The sequence below is a fragment of the Tupaia chinensis genome, unplaced genomic scaffold, assembly GCF_000334495.1.
Source record: "Tupaia chinensis unplaced genomic scaffold, TupChi_1.0 Scaffold000361_2, whole genome shotgun sequence".
Classification (NCBI taxonomy): domain Eukaryota; kingdom Metazoa; phylum Chordata; class Mammalia; order Scandentia; family Tupaiidae; genus Tupaia; species Tupaia belangeri.
Genome location: NW_006159858.1, coordinates 4999127 through 5006110, shown reverse-complemented (window position 1 = coordinate 5006110; position 6984 = coordinate 4999127).

The following is a 6984-nucleotide window of genomic DNA, read 5'->3' as shown; positions in this document are numbered from 1 at the left end:
GCTGGCATAATGGCTACGTCACTGGACTCCCACAGTCGACCGCAGTTCAAGTCCTGGACCCGGTGGCTTAAACTCACGCAGGGCACATGTGCATGCGTGCCCAAGATCCCGAGAGGAGAATGGAGGAAAAGGGACTGTAGCATGGCATCCCCCCGGAGGAGTGATTTCTCGCTTTCTGTCTCTCTGTCCCTCCCTGTCTTTCTGGTGCGTGCATGTGCCCTATAGCAAAAATCTCTTGCCCCCCCCCAAAATCATACTGGGGTGGGTAGGGCTGGCAGGTGGCATGGATATTGAGGTACTGGACACTCACATGGCCAAAGGCAGTTCGAGTCCCGGATCTGGCAACTTGCTTTCTCTTTCTCTTTCTCTCGATGGTCAAATTAAAAAATAGTAATAATAATAAAATAAATAATTCTTTAAAACACACACACACACAGAGGCATGTGTGCATGAGTATGTGTCCAAAATCCAAAGAGGACTGCAATGTGGCTATCCCCCCGGGGGAGATTTCTCACTCACCCTTTCTCTGTCTCTCTCTGGTAAGTGTACATACACATGCCCTATGGCAAAAACCTTTAAAAAAAAAAAAAAAAAAGAAAAGAAAAGAAAGAAAAGGGTCTTGCATGAAAGCAAGGAATACTGTGCTGCAGTATTTTTCAACTTCTTACATGAATAAACCGTTTTTTCTTGTTTAACAAGCATCAAGAGCAAGAAGAGAAATGTTTCATTTTGGATGAAAATGCAGTCTGAGTGTACTCATTTCAAGTTCAATCCAGAAATGAGTATTTGTACGGGATAAAAATTAAAAAAAAAAAAAAAAAGTCCATCCTTAAAGAGATTTCACCTTAAAAGGATGAATTTTGGTTTTATTTTTGAAAATCTCACTTTCTATGTACAGGTCCAGAATAGAGATCAAGAAACCAATGCATGTTGGAGCGAGCCAGTAACACAATAGTACTGCAGCACCCCATGATGCTGGACTCCCCCAGGAGTGAGGGTCCTAGGTTAGTGTCCCAAGGCTTCCCTGTGGATTCTGGGTGCACCCGTGTCTGCCCGTGATTCAAGCTGGCTAGAGGGATGAACCGTGGTGTGAAGACCCTGTTGCAGGTGCTTGTGTATGTCTGTCATTCTCTCTCATGGAAGAAAAATAAATTAATTAACTTTAAAAAAAAGGAATTGAAATATATCAATAATTCTGCTAGACCTATATTTGACACAGATCATGTTATTGAGATTTTTTTCAAGCTCTTCTATAAAACTTGTTTTTTTGCTATAGATTGCATGTGCTCATCAGTGACAGAGAGAACGAGGGAATGTGAGAAAGCACTCCCTGGGAGTAATGGCCATGCCATAATCCCTTCTCTCCTGTTTTCCTCTAGAAATTCTGGGCATACATATACATGTACCTGGAGTATTTTTCAAGCCACAAGGTCCTGAGCTCAAACTTCCCAGTCAGCAATTTGGAATCCAGTGCCTTAAAAACCACACCACTGGCTAGCCCTAAAACTGTGTTTTAAGCGATATATATTTCTTCATATTGCCTTGGCTTATAGTTTTAGTACTTTACTATAAACATTATAAATACATTTTCCTATTATAAAAGTTTACTAAGTTCATTTAAATTTTATCTACCTTTAGAAAGACTAAATCCTATTCTGGATTATACCAATTATTTAATCAAAATGTATTCTGTCTGCTCTTGCATCTATACAGAAGAGATTGATTACAAGAAAGGTAATAAGCTAAGCTTAACTGTATTTCCTCCCAAAAAGAGTTAGCTAAAATGTGATTTTTAGTTTTCATGGGGAGAAATCACCTCTTATACATACTACAGATCATGTAGTATTTCATTAACATTTCCATAATAAAAACTAGGGATAAGACTATTTAATTATTGAATCAAGGTTAAAAAAAGATCACACAGGAATTTCCTTAAAAGGAAAAACTGACCCACCAGTGGTGAACACTTCTATGGTATGCTTTGCAGGCTAGGACCACATGGGAGGCCTGGGTTCAATTCCTACTCCAATCTAAAGGTGAGCTGTGATAGTACATGCCGGTAATCCCAGCACCTCAGAAAGTGGAGGCAGGAGGATCACAACCACAACCGAGACCCTACTTTTTAAAAAAATTGAAAACTAGCCCTGAAGCAAGGAAGTCAGATTGTGCATGGTCAACCAGGGTTTGAGTACTGGGTCTCTGGGTTTAAGAAACTTGCTAGCGGGGCCAGCAAGTGGTGTGGTGGTTAAGATATTGAACTCCCACATAGCTGACTGCAGCTCGGGTCTCAAACCTTGAGGCTTGCTTTCTCACCTTCCTTCTCTCTCTCTCTCTTTCTCTCTCTGTATTTTTCTTTTTTCTGGTGAGTACACATGCTCTATAGCAAATTAAGTAATAATAATAATAAGTAAAGTTAAATAATTTTTAAAAAGGTTTTTGCCTTAGGGCACCTGTGCTTGCCAGGGAGAAAGAGAAAGACATTGTGAGAAATTATCCCCCAAGGGGATAGCCACACTGCAATCCCTTCTCATCCTGGGATAATTCTTCGGAAAAAAAAAAAAAGGTTTGTTTGGGCCAGCAGGTGGTGTGGTGATTTAAAGTGCTGGATTCCCATATGGCCGACATGATTCGAATCCCAGAACTAGATGCTTGCTTTCTGCTTTCCCTTTCTTTCTCTCTCTGGTCAAATTCAAAATTAATAATAACATATGAAATAAATAAATCTCTTAAAAAAAAAAAAAAAAAGGTTGCTATACACCTACATATGTACCCAAGATACAAACAGGATAGAGAATTGGAGGAAAGAATTGCAGTATGACCAGGCCCCAAAGGGGCTCCTTTCTCCCTCTCTACTCAGTTTCTCTCTCTATTGCAGTGTGTGTGTGCACACACACACACACCCTCTTTTTTTTTTTTAATTAACATAAAGAGAAGTGGACCAGTTGGTAGGATGGTGGTTAAGGTAGCTGGATCCCAAATGGTCAACTCCCTGGTGGAGACCTGCACCCAGCGGCTCAAAAATCACACTGGTCACACTTGTGTGCATGCCCAAAATCCTGAGAGGAGAATGGAAGAGCAGATTGTGACCTGGTCATCTCCCCTCAGGAGTGCTTGTTCATCTTCCCTCTCTGTCTTCTCTGGTGAGCACACACTGCCCTGTAACTAACAACAAAAACAAACAAAATTAAAAGAAAGGAAAAACTGGTTTCTTCTACTTCACTATTCACTTGTAATAGCACTGATGTCCCTAGTGGAGAAAAGACCATTGGAACAAACAGGTTAATAAGCTGGCCAAATAAACAGATCCACAGAGAAATCAGCCTGTACTCAGAAGAGCATAAATTATTACTAGATTATTATATCTCAGCTCACTAATCACAAATGCAAGATCTCAGGGTTTCCTGAGAAGTAGAAATTATTCCAAGAGTTTCTCTAAAGCAAAATGATTAGAAACACTGATCTAGAAAAATCAACTAGACAGGCTCTGGACTTAAGGACACCAGATCTATCTTCCAACATGATCCTATAGGACTATGTTCCCTATGGAAACTGGACAAGAGGATGTGTCAGTCCCCGCATCATCTGTCTACAGTAAAATACTCAAGACTACCAGCCGGAACAGGATATACAGATGAATGAATTGACATGTGTCTCATTTAAATATCAGTAAAAGAATAAGGAAAGTTTCAACACAAAAGACAAAAAAAGCTCTAGGCATAATGTAGAGAGCTAAAGTAAGCTTTGAAAGTATTTATATTTTTGTGGGCCAGCAGGTGGCATGGTAGCTGAGATGCTGGACTCCCACATGGCCGAATGCAGTTTGAGTCCTGGATCTTATGGCTTGCTTTCTCACATTCTTTCTCTTTGTTTCTCTCTGGGACCACATTTGCCCTATTTCAAACTTTAATCATCATCATCATAATAATAATGAATAATTAAAAGAAAGTATTAAGTCATCAGGAAAGTCATAATGCATTTTTGCACAGAAAAATATGTCATGACTTTCCCCAATGACCTAAATATTTATACTTTTTTTAAAGAGAGATTGTTATAGAGAGTGTATGCTTTCCAGAGAAACAGAGAGAGAGGAAGTGAGAAATCACCCTCCAAGGGGGATGGCCATGCTGCACTCCCTTCTTCATTTACCTCCTGGAATTTTATAGAAAGGTAGAAGATAATAAATATGCTGGCAGGTGCTACGGTGGTTAAAGCACTGATCCCTCATGGCCAGATCCATGATTCAAGTCCAGACAGGACTCAACATACCAGGTACGTGTGTATGCATGCCCAAAATCCTGAAAGGAGAGCATAGAAGAAGGGACTGCAGCATGGTCATCACACTGAGGGGGAAGTGATTTCTCACCTTCCCCCTCTTTCTCTTTCTCTGTCTCTCTCTAGCAAGTGCACATACCCTATGGCAGAAATCTAGAAATACATACATACATACATACATACATAAAATGCTAGGAAAAAGATAAAAAGGTGTAAACTAGGATAGAAAATGGAAAATTATAAGTGCATTTGGGTGTTCCAAAAAGGGAAAAGAAAGGAGAACTGCGAGAGGAAAAATTCCCAGAAATGAAGTCTCAAGACTGAAAAAGTCCATGGAACCAGCAGGTGGTGTGGTGGTTAAAGCGCTAGACACTCCCACATGGCCTACTGTGGTTTGAGTCCTGGACCTGGTGGCTTGCTTTCTCATTTTCTCTCTCTCTTGGTGGCTCTCTCTCTCTGGCCAAATTAAAATGAATGAATAAATACATTAAAAAAAAAAAAAAGACTGAAAAAGCCCAGAGTAACCAGCATGCTGAACAGAAAAAAGAAAACAGCAAATATCTCACACTAAAGCAACACTCATTTCAAAATGGTGGCAACCTTTCCACAGAGAAAATACATCTGCATTCATAAGCACTACTACATAAAAAGAACTAAATCAGAATCACATAAAAATTCTGGCCTAATTTAAAAATAACAAAGTTAAATAAAAAATTCTTATCAAAAATTCTCAATAGCAATTCTTTTTTTTATAATTATTTCTTTTTATTTTATTTGTTGTTATTATTATTTTAAATTTGTCCAGAGAGAGACAGAGAGACAGAGAAAGAAAGGGAAAGTGAGAAAGCAGGACGCCAGGTCTGGGACTTGAACTGTGGTCGGCTATGTGGGAGTCTAGCACCTTAACCACTGTGCCACCTGCCAGCCCCTCAACAATTCTTTGAAGTACTTTCAATATTCAGTAGATAAATTATTTTCAACCTAATTCTAATTCTATACTCAGTCAAATGGACAATGCAAACACCTATCTGCAGACATTCTCTCAAAAAACTGGAAAACATGCTGCAGCAAAACAAGATCCAAAATTAGGGGAACCAAAAACAGAAAAGAGGTCAAAGAAATTTCCAGGGAAGTTCCAAGGCAATAGCTATGTCAAAAAGTGAGATCAATGGGCCAGTTTTGAATAAGAGGGTGAAGGGCTCCAGAAAGAGTGCCTCCAAGGAAAAAAAGTAAAACTGACAAAATTTGATCTTTTTTTTTTTTTTTTTAAGTTTGCTATAGGGTGTGTGCACTCACAGTGGTGGGAGGAAAGAGAGAAAGTGAGAAATCACCTCCTGGGCCCATGGCCAAGTCGCAATCCCTTCTCCATTCTCCACTCAGCTTTTTGGGCATGCACGCACAGGCATCCAGCGTGTTTTTCAAACCACTGGTCTGGGACTTCAATTGCTTAGTTGGTCATGTGGGATCCAGCCAGCCTAACCTCCACACCACCTGCTGGCCCCTGATAAATGTTTAAACTTAAAAGAAAGTGTGGCAGAACCAGCAGATGATGTAATGATTATATCGCTAGATTCCCATGTATTTGACCACGGCCTGAGTCCCAGACCTGGCATCTTAAAACTTACATCTGGCACAAGTACATGTGTGCCCAAAATTCTGAGAGGAGAATGGAGGAAATGGAACTGTGGCACAGTCATGCCCCACTGGGAGTGCACGGGGGGGGGGGAATTTCTTGCTTTCTGTTTCTCTCTCTCCAGTGAGCACATGCACCCTATAGCAAAAATCTCTCTCTAAAAAAAAAAAAGAAGTGTGGGTTGGCCCTAAAGAAAAGTGTTTAAGTACTCCATGTTAGGAGTGGCCAACTACTGTTTGAATCTCAGCCAGCAGATTGAAAAAACATGCCAGGTGCATATGCATGTTCATGCATTCCCAAAATCCTGATGGAAAGGAATGAGGAAAAAGGATTGTGGCATGATCATGCCCCACTGGGAGTGCTCACTTGCACACACGTGCTCTCTCTCTCTAGCATATGTGCCCTCTGGCAAGGAAAAAAAAAAAAAAAGGTTTCTGCTATCAAAAGTTCGGAAAACAAGACCAGGAGATGGCAAAATAGTTATGCCACTGGACTCCCACGTAGTCAACCACAGTTCAAGTCCCAGGCCAGGTGGCTTCAAACTCATGTCGAGCACATGTGTGCACTTGCCCAAGATCCTGAGAGGAGACTGGAGAAGGAGAAACAGAGGCATGGTCATGCCCCTAAGGGGTGATTTCTCACTTTCTGTCTCTCTAGTGAGTATATGCGACGTATAGCTAAAATCTCTCTTATAAAAGAAAAAAGTCTGGGGAAGAATTTACAACAGTAGCATGGAAAATGAAGCAAAGAAAACACAAAGAAATTTTAGCTTTCAAGGAGCATAAAAAGTTATAAAGAAAAGAAATACAAACTATTGAGAGTGGTTATAAAGAGTTGATAGTGAGGGACCAGCATTTAGCGTAATGGCTATATCGCTGGACTCCCACGTAGTTGACTGTGGTTCGTGTCCCGGAACCAGTGGCTTAAAACTCATGCCGGGTGCGTGTGCGTGCATGCCCAAGAGAGGAGAATGGAGGAGAAGGGATTGTGGCATGGTCATCCCCCCTGGAGGGTGATTTCTGGCTTTCTGTCTCTCTGTCTGGCGAGCGCACGCACCCTATAGCAAAAACCTCTTCAAA